The following is a 15,621-nucleotide window of genomic DNA, read 5'->3' on the forward strand; positions in this document are numbered from 1 at the left end:
ATGTATCTAAGGTCTGTATGTGGGATGTGTGCATGTGTGTATCTGTGTGTGCATGTGGGATGATGCAGACAAAAAAAGAAAAGAAATTCTTGTGATTTATACTTTTTTTTTTTAACCAGTTCCCATTCAATTTGATGAAAGAGAACGTACGACTAACACGTCTTCTAAAAGAGAAGAATGTCCAGGGCTAAAGGTGTCTGTGTGGAATTCCTGGTTTTCATTGCACAATAATCTGTCTGAGACCCACAGCCTCCCTGGCTTTCAACACTTCCATTAAATCCCCAGGGGAAACTCCTCTTATGACATTTGCTCTGATGGGAAAGTGGAGGCAGCCAGGAGGCTTCGGTGACATGTAACCAATTCCAGCAGTAGAACTTACACCACCTTCAACAATCTTATCTGTTCTAAAACAACACCAAGAGACATTGGACAGGAATTCTCAAGGAACCCAAGAATAAACAGAAGCCAAAGTGAACAAACAACTCAAAAATGGCAAGGCAGATGCTGGTGTGACATGGGTTCTTGAAATTTGCGTGCTTTTCTTATGCACACCCCCTGACATAAGCAAGATCATTTTGTTATTGAACTTCATGGGAAAACACACACACACAGGGAAGAGAAACACTTCCCTTCCTTTAGATCAATTAGAATGGGCTCAGAACGCAGAATGCTTACAATACAGAATATGGAACAGGATTTGGGGGGGTTCCAAATTAAGATGGCATCTGGGAACTCTTACATGTGTGAATCAAAATAGATACCCTTTTTTACATATCAGAAAAGAAAGCCAAATAGGGTAAAATCGCCAGTATCAAACACGTTATATTACATTACAGAAATGCATTCTCAATATTGAAGCCACGGACCAATATGATTTAAGTGGTTGATAACTAACTATTCCCATATATTGTCCTCTATTCATCTATTGCCACAAAAGCCACCCTTTTGAACTGACACAAACAGTTGATTGAATATATGAATATTGTAAATATTGGACATTACCTGCTTCAAGATGGTGTCATGTCTTACCTTGACGTAAGACGACGTGTCTGGGACTGTCTGGAACATCCTGGTTTGCAACTGGATGTCTGAAAGAGCCCTCAAACCAGCCTGGAAGGAGTAATTAGAGATGTGAACTAAAGGGAGCCCCAAGTCTGAAGGTGTCCTTTTTGTAACAAGGACAAGCAAATATATTCCAAACAATGTCATTATGTGTAAGCCCAATCATGACACCTCAAGCAGAAGGACTCTCTTGTGAAAGAAGCCCCACAAAATGGGTGGCTTTCCTTCTTTGTTGTTTTGTGCCTCTCTAGTTTTTCTTGAAAGGACAGAAGGAATAAGCAGGAAGGAGGAAGAGAAGGAGGGAGAAAAGATTTTTGCCTTGAATATTTGATTTACCGAGCTGCCATTTAATTTGATTAAATGCATTTACAATTCATGCTGTGCAGAAATAGTCATGTATGAAAGATAAAGCTTGCGCCCCTTTCCTATTGGCACTGAGATGGGGATGGTGGCATTGTTCTACAAAACTTAATGCATTGCATTGAACATTTTCTTTCTTGCTTGCTAAAAAGTATTTAGGCTTTTTGCACTCCATGGTTCAGATGATGAAGTAAAAAAGAAAAAGAAAAAAAAAGACATTTGCCTAAGTAACCCTGTCTCTACAAAATAACAACAACACAAACCAAAGAGTAGACACTGTACTTTTTTTAAAAAAGGGTGTGAAATGCCTAAATTTCAGCTTTGTTGTAGCACCCATCTCTCTGCGTGCATTATACAGCCATTGGTCTAATTATGCAAATGCTTGGCCATCGGCCAGTTGAAACTAACCACTTAAGTTCCTGTTGTCATTAGTGAGCACAGATCTGCTTAACTTGCTGCCGTGTAAATCAACGGCACGAGGCTGTAGTTGCCCCTTTATGACTACATTCCATAGTTATCAGCAGGCATTAAGCAAGGATGAAACTCCCATTATACACCATGCTTGTTTCTGGAATTATTACTCCATTCTCCAATAAGCATTGCTAGCAAGACCAAAGTCAACCAGAGTCATTGGTGAGCGATAATGGTGATACTTGCATTAACTAGTTGAGTAAATTGAGACTATTCCTTTGCCACTGATCTTTGGCCAAGGAACCCTTGTACGGTAGTTACAACAATTGCTGTGTTTGGTCATGTAAACACTTCTGGACGGGAGTTATCAACACTGGAAGTAACATGGCCAGTGTTATATCTGCTGTCAAAATAAATGGCTGTTTTTACAGAGCCACTTTCTCCAAAATCTAAACGTAGTAGCATTAAGACTATCCAAGATCTAATCTCTAAGTGATGGTTGTGTAGTTCAGCCTTCCCAGGGTTGCATTTTTACTTAGAAGCAATCCTACAGCACTGACTTACAAAGAAGGGTGATGTTGTAAAACATGGAAAGCGTGATAGGAAGAAAGCAGAAACTTCCCCCTCTTCTCAGTTAAAAGATGCTATAATAAATAAAAAGGATTTATTATACTTCTGTTCATTCACTATTGTGCCATGATATTCCTTGAAAGGGACCCTGATTGATTTCAATGGAAATTACACGCAAGCCATTTCATTTGGATAGGAGGGGCTGTCTGTTTAAAAAGCTTTGCATAGCTAATAATAGGACTGGAATGCTGGCCATGATTATTATTGGAAAGATTGATTCATCTCACACATATGCAAAATCTCCTAAATGAAAGAGAACTGAACTTTAAAAATAAGTGCTTCAAAAGCTATAGGGGAATTTGGTTCATTTGTTTCTTCTCTAAGGTATGACCTTTGCCTTCTGCATAAACTATCAGCTGAGTGTTCTCAATACGTTTACTTAGAAGTCAATTCCACAGAACCCAGGAAAACTTGCTTCATAGCACATACAATATAGAATGGGAGTACAGTGCTTCAAACGTGGACCTTTGGAAATGCAAACCAGATTAAATTCTTGCCACAGATGCAGCTTGCATATCCCAAATGTGCATTTCCTGTTCAGTGACAGACCATCGTTACTTAAAATAAAGTTGGTTTGAAACCCAGCCATTGGTGAGCTCTTCAACTTCATCTCTGAAGCTCCCTTGTCCAGATTTGGGGCACAAAACAACTGTTCCCAAAGCTCAGCTAGAGTGTTACTAGAAGTTCCCCTGGGCTAAGTTGGAGCAGGCATCCTAGTTCATTCTACAGGTCAGGGATATAAAAGCTGAAGGTCTGTATTTGGCTACTGTGGGGATTTGTATACATCTCCAAAAATCATTTTAAAAAATAGAGTTTTATCATTTCACCCTATTTCTGAGAGCATCCTATTTCTTTGCCAAAATCTTTGATTTTCCCTAATGTATCCACCACTAATCACAGCAAACACCAACCTCTGAAAATATACCTTATGCATATTTTTTAAAACTATTAGCCAACCAATTGGAACCAAAGGCAATTATTCTCAGCTGCAGCTCTGATAAACTGCAGATTATTCATTCTTGCTGAGACAACCTTTCGTAGTTTGGCATCCTATCGTTGGGCACAACTTCACCTTCCATCATCCACAGCCTACCTAGTCCTTAATCATCACTACCCAGGAATGTTGGGAGCAATCATCTAATACTTCTAGAGGACACCAAGTTAGGGAAAATAGTTTTAGGATGTTCCAATTTTTCTCTCTCTGCACTTTCTTCTGAAAGAGCAGGACGATAGCAATCTTATTCCCTGACTCAAGGACTGTTATCCTCAAGATCTCCTTTGTCCCTCTCTCTGGTAGGTAATCTTCATTCTGTCCTCACTGATCCCAGAGATATTTTTTTCTATGAACAATGTACAACTTTGGCTGAAGTGAAACTACCTGTGAAAAACGATCAGAGTTGGATGGAAGTAGCAGGAACATTTCCACTCCTACGAAGCCCCACAGCCTAAGAAAATCAAGCTTTTCTCTCTCTTTGCATTGCTCAAGCTGGGAAGAACATACAAAAGGCTTACCTTTTTTGGTGTACTCTCTCTTCAGCCAGTTGGATGATCGAGCAATACAGATCCACTATGACAAAGGAGAAGCCAACTAAAAAAAAATCTTCCCCAGATCTAATAGTCCAGCAGCCACATTGTAGCAAAAGATCGCCTTTTCCTCCACTTTCAGTAAGAACAAAGATTAACTTGGTTGCATCTGAAGCAGCAAGAAGTTGCCCTTCCTCTCTTAAGAAGCCTTGCAGACTGTAGCAGTTTTCACATATCCTCAGGGTTGGGGGTATTTTTTTTTTTTTTGGACAACTCAACACCGCATCCTTTCCCCCTTTCCTTTCTTGTGCCCAGACCCTCTCCCTTCCTTTCCTCTCACTGGATTTCCTCTCTCCCCCTTTATCAATATTTCAACCGCTCCTTTTATAAATCACCCTAATATGACATCTTTGCCTGCACCACCTCTGCTCCCTGACTCGGTTCTTCAGCTGGAGTGGCTTTCATCTTCCAGAAACCCTATAAAATTACAAGAATACACAACTTTGAGACAGAAAACACACACACACACACAGACACAGCAGGCAGTCCAAAAAGTGACGCTGAGTGGTGCTCAAGGGCTGTTTCCAGCCCCTGCTTCAAAAATAAAGATGCCTCTGGCTGCTGCTTTTAACCAGTATTCTGCAATTTGGACTTTATTATCACCATTGTTACAATTCCAGGGGAAAATATTTGAAAAGGATGGGAACTGGGAAGAAAACCCCCTACCCTACCCCCAGCACTGCATGTTCTGTGACTTCAAACCCTTCCAGATGTAAGAAGGATGGCTGGATTTATTTATTAGCTTAAAAAACTCTAAACTCTGTACATCCTCAGGGATATTTCCTTCTTTAGTCTTGGAATCTCCCCTCTCCTCTTCAACATTACAGTAGACTAACTAAAGCAGTTTCCTGACCAAAAAGCAGGGAACAAAAATATTGTAGAGGTGGCCAAAGTACACCCTAAGGTTGCTGAAAATGAAGTATATGAAACCGAAGCAAAACAGTCCACAATGGAATTGAAAGCAAAGCAGACAACCCCAGAATGGTAACCTACTATAAACACAACCAGGGTCCTTACAATCAGTGTAACTGCAGGTGCTGAGAACTCATTTGTCACTGGGCTCTTAAATTCTTCAAGTAGACACCCCACAACAATCTCTGGAAAGAGGTCTCTCAGCTCTTTTGCCACCCACTGCTCTTTAGAGAGAGGATCAAAACACTGTCTGTTCGTTTCCATCCCTTTAAAATCCATGTTATCAGTTGATCGTGATGTGTGGGACAATTTTAGATGATCAGCATCTCTCAGCATGATTGGCTAAAGACCTTGAACAACTCAACCGTGCATCCAGGACTGAAAGGATCCTGAAAAAGACATCCTTTATAGTCTCTCACAAATTCACTGGCATTTTTTTCTACCCATAATTCTCTCTCTCCCACCCCCACATCCAGGATCCCTGCTTCTCTTTAAGAAGAGGACGCGACATGAGCACAGTGCAATTTTGTCTGTGGTATCTTCAGCCGTATAGCTCCAGACTTCTGCCTAGTGACATAACCCTAACAGTAATATTTCTGTAGTAAGATGGTGGAAAGATAAGGAAAGTTTAGAAAAGGAATGGAGCATTCTCTTATTCATGTCCCAAATCAGATTCCATGGATGATGTAGTAGGATAACACCGTAGAAATTTCTGGCAGTATTCTGTGGACCTATAGATGAGTTAGATTTTTAGAATCAAATCCTCCATTCCTTTGCTCAGTGACACACTCCTGGTTATTACAGCTAACCTGTATGTGGTTGAATCTTGACTATGATGAACCCCAGTTATGAGGATGATTTCTGTTTTTTGAGGCGGCTGTATTTGGAGGTGATGTTTGGTTGTTTCAGAAAGGCATTGTCATCACTTGATGTTGTAGTCATCAAATGACGGATGCATAAAACAGAACTGCTCCCAGGTCTGTTCCTTACTTAGTCACTGCATTGCCAAGTGATAATTTAAATAGCAGCCATAATCTAGTGTCAGCTCAGAGCACCTTCTACCCAGGTCAGTTTTTTCAAGAATTTGTTGCTTGGTGGTTGACATTTGAAGACTGCAGTTGAAACATCAAAACAATCAGCTTGCAGGTCAGAGGCAAACTAACTAGAATAGAAGCAGCAGTCAACAAGAGCCTCAGACCACCACCTTTGGGTAATCAAGTGGTACATAAGCGTGTGCAAACTGCTAATAATTGAATAATTTTATTTTTTATCCGTTCAATCATGTCCAATTCTTGGAGGCTGCCTGGACAAGTCCCTGCAGTTTTCTTGGCAAGGTTTTTCAGAAGTGGTTTGCCATTGCGTCCTTCCTAGGGCTGAGAGAGAGCAACTGCCCCAAGGTCACCCAGCTGGCTTGTGCCTAGGTGGGACTAGAACTCAGGGTCTCCCGGTTTCTAGCCTGATGCCTTCATCACCTCACCAAACTGGCTCTCTTTTATCTCAGTTGAATAATAATTGACCATAACTGAAACATCCAAATAATCAGCTTGTAGGTCAGAGGCAAACTAACCAGGATAGAAGTAACAGAGTCAACAAGAGCCTCATAACACCTCAGACCACCACCTTGGGGTAATCATGTGTTAAATGAGCATATGCAAACTGCTAAAAAGCCAGACTACTGAGCCAATAACTTCTTTCTTAATGAAACGTATTTGCTGTTTCGTCTTCCTCTGCCACACGTGTTGCAAAACAGATGACTCTAGATTGAGATATTTTTCAACATCCACTCCTATTGCTGATTATCTAAACTGTAAAGAGTGGATCAAGATAAACCTTGGGTTGTGAAGTGCTAAAATCAGAAAGAAAGAAAGAAAGAAAGAAAGAAAGAAAGAAAGAAAGAAAGAAAGAAAGAAAGAAAGAAAGAAAGAAAGAAAGAAAGAAAGGAAAGAGAGAGAGAGAGAGAAAGAAAGAAAGAAAGAGAGAGAGAAAGAAAGGAAAGAGAGAGAGAGAGAGAGAAAGAAAGAAAGAAAGAAAGAAAGAAAGAAAGAAAGAAAGAAAGAAAGAAAGAAAGAAAGAAAGAAAGAAAGAACTATTGTGCTGGGCTCTTATAGCCTCTTCGCTTATTTCAGTTCTGCATAAATTCTAAAATATCTGGTATATTTTTAAAAAACCCTCGTTGCAAAAATATTTCCCTAGAAAGGATATACAGAAGATAAAAGCTGGATGTAAAGGAATACTCTCTTTCACCAGACTTTCCTCTCACCATCTCACCCTTAAGTCTAACATATTGAAACATTTTCCTCCTTAATATATATGTATAAAGTGGCGGGGTGAAAGGGCAGTTAGGAGTCGTGTCTATATACAATTTACTCTCCAGCAGACAGAATTCCTGACCATTCTTAAAGAAAACAGTGCACGGCTGAGACGTATATTCTGGAGCGAGTAAAGACATTTTGAATGTTGGCATCCTTGGGATTTCATTTGATTCTGAGCCGATTGTCATGAAAACCAATTTTTCAGGCAAAGTAAATGTTGCAGGTTTGCAAGGAAAAAAAGAAGCAAGCTTCGGTGGATGTGTAACGGGCAATCTCTACAAAGCCCCGCCATCTCTCCGGATGGCCTCATAAGTCACTGTGGGTTTCGTGTTTGTTTTTCAATTTTTTTTCATAAGTCATTGTGGGCTTTTCTTTTTTCTTCTTTTTTTTTTAGGATTAGGCCTCCAGTAATAAAATAAAATTGCTCTTTGGGGGTCCCCAAAGGTCTTTGAAATGGTTCTTATTATGAAAATGACAACACAAAGCAAACCAAAATAATCCCAACCTAAAACGATCGACTGACAAAATGCAATCGTGGCATTACAGGGTTATTTGGTTCAGTTTTGCGCTGTGGCTGATGAAATCCTTGTTAACAAGCCACTGCTGCGTAAATATGAACAGATCTGGATACAAGGAGACATTTCCAAGCAAGTAAGCATTCTTCCCCTTTCCAATAAACATGATATGTAGTTCAAGTCTAAATATGTCTGCTCTGCTTAGGTGAGATAACAGTATTTTAATTAAGATGGGGTTTTTTTTAGATCACATACACATTGCCAGGAAACAAAATGGAAGGAAGGAAGGAAGGAAGGAAGGAAGGAAGGAAGGAAGGAAGGAAGACTCAAATACATGCTGGCCCTTAAGTTTAAAACACCCACTTTTCTCCTTTTTTCCTTTTCGCTCAGGGTCATTTAAATCAGCAAACTTTTGAGAAAGATTTCCAGCTCAGTTTTAAATAAATAATAAAAAGCAATGAAAAACCACGAGAGTTTAATGAATCGCTTTATCTAGGGATTTTTCCACTGACAACCACTTAAACATCATTTCAGCAAAATTCTTCCTTGTGTTTTAGAGGGAGCTAAAACTGAAATACTAAATCATGCTACCTAAAGTCTAGGATATATTTTTAAAAATGTGTGTGTTTGGGAAGGGTGGTATTTAAAAATATCTTTATGTCTGGATGTACTCTGTTTTTCTGTCTTTGTAATCAATATCATGGTTGGGTCCAGATACCCCATGTGGCTAGTTTAAGTCACCTCCAGAGCTTTACTAGCCAGAAGAAAATTACAGGCAAATTGGAGCCAGCTGCAGACCCAGAAACAAAACAAAGGGACAGGAAGAGGAGGGGAAAATCACTCCAGAAAGGCAGAAAAATTTAACAGGAGCTTTGTTTACAGAAGAAAGGAGTTCCGAATTCAACCTGCCATCTCAATAGCTAGTCAGTAAACTCTAAGTGACTTGTAGGTAAGCAACTTTTCAACGTTCCCATCATAGGACATCGTTGGAAGAGGCCCCTGGAGTCCAGAAATGAGTGGCCAAGCATGCTTATTTGGAAGTAAGTTTCACAGAAAGTAACAGGACACACTTGGGATAGGTGGAGTGTCTACCTGTGGATGTCATGAGTAGGCCTCCACATGACCGAATGTGTGGCCCTGATCTACCATCTGATACTACATGTAGTCCTCAGAAGGCAAAAAAGAACTCCCATCTCTGGATTAATACGCTTTATTTTCTGAAGATAGAATATACAAGTTTAGGATGTAGGAGGGGTAGATATTTTTTTCTCTCCCTCTGTCATGTTAGGGCCAGGGGGTTAATATAATATCTTGTGGTCTCAAGTTGTGAGCCAAAGCAGGATTTTATTTTTTTTAATGATAGTTTGGGCTGAGAAGAGTTTCAGATGTGATCATGGTTCTAAGTTGGTTTTTCAAGATCAGTTCCTTATTCACTTATCTTTAGCCCTGTTACTCTCTTTTAGAGGTTTCTAAGTTCTTCTGACCACCAGCACCTCAAAACATGCCAGGATGCTATTAGCATGTTCAAAATGCCTTTGAGTACAAAAAGATCAAGGCCAACATTAATATGTATTGAAGTTTGGACAGACAAAGTTGAGTATGTCTAGAGCATTTCAAAATTAGGAACAGTAAAGTTCTATCTTAAAAGACACACATAAAAAGAGTTTAGATCCCACCCCATTGGAACTCTGATTTAAGCCCTCATTGTCTGAAAAACGTTTGAATAATTTAGAATAAGTAATCTAAGCATTCCCTGGTCACAAAATATTATACTAAATCCTAACTTTAAGATGGCAAAAATTCCACGTACAGAAAATGGGTTTATTTTGAAATTTTATATCCTGCCCTCTGTTTTAATGACTCTCCATGGCTTACAGGTATAGTAAAAATATCCATAAAGCAACAATAAATGTATCAAATATAAAGTACAAATGCTAAAAGAGGAGCATTGAAAGATTTTGGAAATTAAGCAAGCTTTATACCTCCATCTAAATGTAAGGGGGAAACATTCTTCAACTCCAGTTGTTAATTTCTCTATAGATAGACCCATCATGACAAAAGCTGAATCAGCTGATGATCTCAATGTTCTTTGGCAGGAGCTATACAAATGTTCCATGAGGTCCAAGAGTGCCAGGTGGACTATACAGGAAAAGGCAATTTGATAAATAGTTTAAGCCTAAACTGTATAACTTGAATTGTTCTCAGAACTAAAGCAGCTTCACAATAGGGCTGAAGAAAATAGCCATTTCAGATGTTCATAGCTCCAAACAAAAACCATTTATTTTAGGAGTATTGTTCAAGGTTGGAATAAAATATGCCTTTTCGATCTGACTTTGGAATAAGATCTAGCCATTTCAAGAAACGGCATTCTAAGTGTTCCATGTGTAGAAAACAACCTTGGGCAGTTTCAGTCTCTGAAATGGGCTGTTTTGAGTGTTCCAAGCCAGAAACAAAATTCCTATTCCAAGAGTTTTATTTTGAGATTCAGACCACTACTGTGTTGAACATGGTCAATTCAGTTGTTCAGAAGTGGGGCTGTTTTGTTCAAGGCAACATGTTTTCCATTTTGTGCACACCCATAGCTATTTCAAAATGCAGGTAAGAAGGGACACCAAGGAGACCTCACTCACTATTCATACTGCCACATTTTGGGCAAGCTGAAATTTCCAAACTGTCTTTGACACCTGTCCCATGAAGAGCCTTGCAAGAATCCAGCTCTGAATCACCAAGGCCAGTTTGAGACACCTTTGCTTTGTTTAAATGGGAAAGGGGAATGTATTTCTCTATTATAAAGGGAAATCTCTTTTTTCTGTCCAAGGGTGATATGTGCGGCCACTTGGTCAGGATCTACATCCATTGTAAGTATAATATGTGATCCCTCAGCTGTCCATCTGAGCTTTAGGATTATGACTTTATGGGTTTCATTTCATTGAAATTCCATAAAATTGAAATTAATTTTAATTTGTCAAGAATTGTTGGGCTTTTAAAAAGCAACGATGAATATTTTAACTTACCACATGTATACTTACTTATCCCACAGTCTTGTGAATATGCATAAGCCTCTACATGGTTTTGAGTGGCTCCAGTTTTTTTCTTAAATGGTTGGCACTCAACCACTTTTCTTTTAGGAAAAATTATATACACTCACACACGCATACATTCTTACAAACATTTTGAGAACTAATGAGGTGCTTTTGAACAGCCCCATGTCTCTGGAAGCTCATACCAACCATATGATTATGAAGGCCTTCCATATGTCCAGCAAATGGCAGAAGTACCTGAAGCTGTCAATCAAACACTTGATAACCTATTCTCCATGTATACCCACCTCTCTAGAGGTAAGGATAAAGGGTCCAGGTACTTTACCTGAAGCATAAGATTTGCTAAAGATTAGAGACATACTCATACCAACATTATCTGGATTGTTAAGGATTACTTTAGTAATATATCCAAAAATATTGAAACTGATGGATCAACTGAATTCTAGGGGGGGAAAAGTCTGTGGGGTTCTTATATAAGAACCCTCCCCTGCCTGTTTATGAGATATTTTGAGAGAAAACAGAGTGGAGCAAACCTGAGTTTTAAGAAACATTTTAAAAGAAGTGGAGGTATGTTTTAGTAGCAGCATCTGTATTTGATTAAAGACATCACAGGGTCTGCAAGGCTGGGAGGGGGAGGTTGGTTAGAGATTCTTGGGGTTGCTTTAGCATGAATTATAAGCACAAATAGGTCAATTTAAAATTAAGTTTAAAGAATGAGCTATAAAAGCAACATTAAGCCCTGTTTTGCTTTCCATATCCAAGAAATCACATTTACTATGGTCCCTGCACAAACCCTACTGGAAAGGCAGGGTGAAGCAACCAGGTTTCTTTCAGATATTTTGGACAACAACTCTCAAAATCTCTTCCTGTTAGCAATGTGGATTGGACTGAAGTCTAAACCATTTGAGGGTCACTAGTCTGACCCAAATTTAAATGTTTGTCATGGGAGATGCCAACATTTCATTTAGCATTTAAATTCCTTGGGTCAAGGTGCTATCTATATTGCTTATGTAATGGCCACTGATTGATTATGTACCATCAAGTCATTTTTGACTCCTAGTGACCACATAGATTTTCTCCATGATGCTCTATCCCCAACTTCTTGTTTCAGGTCTCTCAACAGTGCATTCATCGCCACTCTGAGTCTAACCACCTTGCTGCTGGTCATCCTCTTCTTTTCTTTCCTTCCACTTTTCCCAGCATTAGAGTCTTTTCCAGAGAGCTGGGTTTTTGCATAATGTGTCTGAAGTAGAATAATTTGAGCCTGGTCATTTGTGCCTTGAGTGAAAACTCTGGGTTGTTCAATTGGTTTGTTTTCTTGGCTGTCCACGGTATTCTCAGGAGTCTTCTCCAACACCAGAGTTCAAAGGAGTCAATACTCTTCCTATCCTGTTTCTTTAAAGCCCAACTTTAAGTTCCATAGCATGTCCAGGGAATACCATGGCTCGCACAAAGCTGATCTGATCAAGACTAAACAAATTATATTATGGCTTACCTTGTCATGTAAGCCAGGCTTAGACTTAGATGAAATGGATTACAGACAGGATGATGATAATAATGTTCCTTCTGAAAAAGTTAGAATTATTCATCCTCAAACATTCAGTTTACAAAAAACATAGGTTTGCTTTTGAACTGAATTGAGACCATTTCCTAAGCTGCTTCCTCCTCCTCCTCCTCCTCCAGTTGTTTTTGTTCTGGCTCTTTCTAAATCTGTTGTTGTTGCTCTGGCTTTTTCTAAACATTAGCCTTTATGAGATAATTAATCAATTAACCTCTACCCCCACTCCAGCTTTATATTTCTGCTCCATAGAAGAATGACAGTCGTGCCCTGAGTCAGACATTCCTGATGGACTCAGTGGACTTGTCGCCCGCCCAGCCAGGAGCTTGATTTCCTGCACTTATCTCACCCAACAGATTTCCCTTCCTGGCGAGTGCTCTCTCACCCCCCACTCACTTATACACCTTTAAAATCCATTTGCAAAGCTGATCTAAGTTCACAGCTTATTGTAAATGTAAGCGGCAGAAGATAGGAGATAAACAGCTGGGCTATATTACTGTTTTCCCAACTTCCCTAACTTGAGAGAATCCTTTTCCATTCTGAAAAGCACAGTTTAAGGAAAAGGAAGTGTGTCTTCTTAGAAGCAGTGATGGAAGGCAGGAGATCCCAGAGATGAGAGAAAGTGAGCAGCTTCAGTGGGGGAGAGAAACTGTGTTGGAACAGTGGGAGAGAGAAAATAAAGATCTATAGAAGAGTGAGAAAAGAAAAAGAGGGAGGGAGGCCAGTACAGTACACAGCCTAACATTTCTTTTTTTTCAATCTACGTTGACCTTGTGCAAAACTATTCAGAATCTGAGAATGGCCTTCTGTTTCTGTCTCCTCTATCCAGATGCAGCAATTTAGGATTTCAAGGAACTCAGGATTTTTTGCATGTAAATTGGATGAACAGAGTGAGAGATCCTCCATGATATGCACAGTTTGGTCTTTTGGTGAAGCTGAAACTATGGTCTTCATTGCCATCCCTACACATTTAGTGTTATGTGTTACTGGTTCCTGTGGGAATCCCCACATCTGACTTGAGGCACGCTTCAGTTGGAGGTTCAGAAAATTTGATCCTGCCAGCACACATGTAAAGCTGAAAGCACTGAAACTATATTTCTCATATCCCCAGTAAGAACTCCTTAACTGTCAAGGATATTAATCATTTGCTACTGCAGATAAGATCCTGTCTTTAAAAAGGGAAGACTGAGCATGCACAGACATACTAAGCAATGAGGGGAAAAACTTCTCCATGACGCCATTTTCATGGCTTAAATCTTCTAGAATATATTTGAAACCAGTTACGGGATTGCCTTCTTTCCTGTTAATTCAGAATTTTGAGAACAGGCAAGGAACACCATGGAATTAGTGCTCCCTCCAGCCAAACTACACAGTGTCCAAAAATCAGTGCCTCTCCCTCCAAAGTTACAGCAACTTGTGGAGAACAAAAATCCTCTTGGTCTCATGCCATATTAAAAAAAGGAGGGGGGGGGATAAATTGATGGTTTCCTCCTCCCATCATGTTTCTAGTACATGCTGTGCATGTTTTTCTGCCCATTTTGCAAAAACATATGAGCAGTTGGTATGAGGAGAAAACTGCCTGGTTGTTAAGACATAATTTTTCCTGATATAAATTCTCACTGAAAGCTGTGGTGATGACATGAAACCATAGTCTTATAAGCCAAGGGCTTTATCCAATTGCAGCCTTGGTTGTAGGCTGCAATGTAGAACCAACGTGGAATGGCTTGCTTGAGTCTGGAGGGTGGGAGTGAGGCGAGAGAAGAGTTTGGTGCTTGCTTCTCTGCTATAAGCAAAGAAAATCAAGCCAGGCAGATTTTTTTTTTAAAACAGGGATTATGAAACTGACTAGAAGGATTAAGACCTGCTGATCATATTGCCTGTGAAAGCTACTAAAAAACCCCGAGTTCAAACTGTAGATGATGAGCTGCGACAAGAGTTCCAGCAGATGGGAAAACAGCCCAAGTCCAAACTCTGCAGAACTTCTGAATCACAGATCACACAACTGAAGTTTTTCCATTTGAGTTGCAGTTCAACTAAGCTGAAATGAAATCAGCTTGGTTGCCCAAGAGGGATAACGTCATGGGTACTGGGCATCATAGTGCCAGTGTTGGATTGGCAGAAATGTGTGTGGGGGGAATAATCAGATAATGATTGTTAGTAAACCTTCTTAAGAATGTTACAGAGATGAAGAGACATAGCCAAGGAGTAGCACTCATGCTTTGCCTCCAGAAGATCTCTAATTCCATCCTTGGATTTTTCCATCTTTCCAAAGATCTCAGCTGGAGGGACAATGCCCTCTGACTGAGATCTCAAAGAGCTCTTGCTGGCCAAATGGAAACACGACTTGGGCAAGAGAGATCCATCCTGTCTCGACTGAAGCTTCAGATGTGCAAATACAGAAATACATTGCACTATCCATTAGAAAATGCAGGATTACAAATTGGATGGGGACATGGCAAAACAATGCAAGCTGGATCAGAATGCAAGTAGCTTGGAATCCATAAACAATAGACGTTAAACATTATTGTCCCAAACAACCGTTGCAGCAAGCAAATGCCAGCTTGTCATGTCTCCCTCCAATTTGTAATCCTGCAGCTTGTGGTCCTGACCTCCCTTGCAGGACTCTATTTCCTGTCCTGACTGCTATAGGTTCATTTATCTGGATTGGCCACCCATGACCTCCTAAGGGAAATGGAGGGAGACTCAAGCATCGTTCCCTCCGGCAGGAGGGCAGGAGAACAAAGAGGTCTGGAGATAAAATCATTTCTTTTAATCCTAGAATCATTTCCCCCACCCCACCCCTTCTCCCTGTAGTTCATCCACCCAGATCACAAACACTTGGGTAATGATGTGATGCCTCCTCATTCAAGTTGCCTCAGAAAGTTTGGCATTTTTAGGATTGTTTCCCATTATGCATTCTTCTTTCCTCAGGTATGGAATGAATGCAAGATTTGGGAAATTTAACCTATCCAATCATGCTGGAGAAAATGTGTGTGTATGTCCATAAGAAACAGAGCAACAGGTGCTTGAGAGCAAAATCAGATTTACACTCTCTGAGTATAGATCGATACTTGAGTTCCATGCTGCCAGCTCTAAGCATGTTTACAGGTCAGCTTTAGGGAATTCATGTGTTATTGGCCTCGGTATCTGATGGAATTCTTCCTCCTGGATTTCACTCTCCATGCCCTAATTCATCTTTCAAACCTGTTCTTCCTCATTCTGAAGTCCAGAAAGAA

Source organism: Python bivittatus, unplaced genomic scaffold (genome assembly GCF_059951505.1).
Source record: "Python bivittatus isolate LINGU-HERP-01145 unplaced genomic scaffold, Pbiv_v1 ctg000320_np1212, whole genome shotgun sequence".
NCBI lineage: Eukaryota > Metazoa > Chordata > Lepidosauria > Squamata > Pythonidae > Python > Python bivittatus.